Genomic DNA, 644 nt, shown 5'->3' with positions numbered 1-644 from the left:
GGTCACACTTAGTAAAAATAAGTAATGTCTAAATCTAAATAATACATTTCACAAATAAACTTAAAATATTAATAAACTAAACTAAACTAAAGGTCATATAGAAATACCAAAAGTCATAATATGCAGCACAATCTTACAGACTTATTCATTTGTGTGGTGGTGCAAGTGCACATTCTTTCAGGCATTGAATCCTCCTCCTGTGGTATTCTACAGAGCAGTTCTGACATGTATTCAAACCTGAGAAAATTAAGGATTTCCTGCACATTTCAGTCTGGACACAGGCTTTGGACAGGAGTTGCAGTGCTCAGCTGTTATTGTGCTTAAAGCTGGCTTTGTTGAATTATGGTTAGCAGTATCAGCAGCATCATCTTGGATTTACCTATTGATTGAGTATTTTCATGGAAACATCTAAAAATATGTATTAAAAAATCCTATTGATGTACAAACTTCAGTAAATATGCATTAAAATATTGAATGTATCATTGAGCAGTTTATGACCAGAAATATGTGTATTATCTATGTATATATGTGCAATATCAGAGTAATACTTAACCACAGTAAATGTTCAGACAACTCATGTTTCATATTCATTTTGATCTTACATGGGAGAAAACAGAAGTAAAGAAAAAGATGTAATGACACAG

This window comes from Thunnus maccoyii, chromosome 9, assembly GCF_910596095.1.
Source record: "Thunnus maccoyii chromosome 9, fThuMac1.1, whole genome shotgun sequence".
In the NCBI taxonomy this organism is placed as follows: Eukaryota; Metazoa; Chordata; class Actinopteri; order Scombriformes; family Scombridae; genus Thunnus; species Thunnus maccoyii.
The sequence above is the reverse complement of the archived record's forward strand: the minus strand, read 5'-3'. Positions refer to the sequence as shown.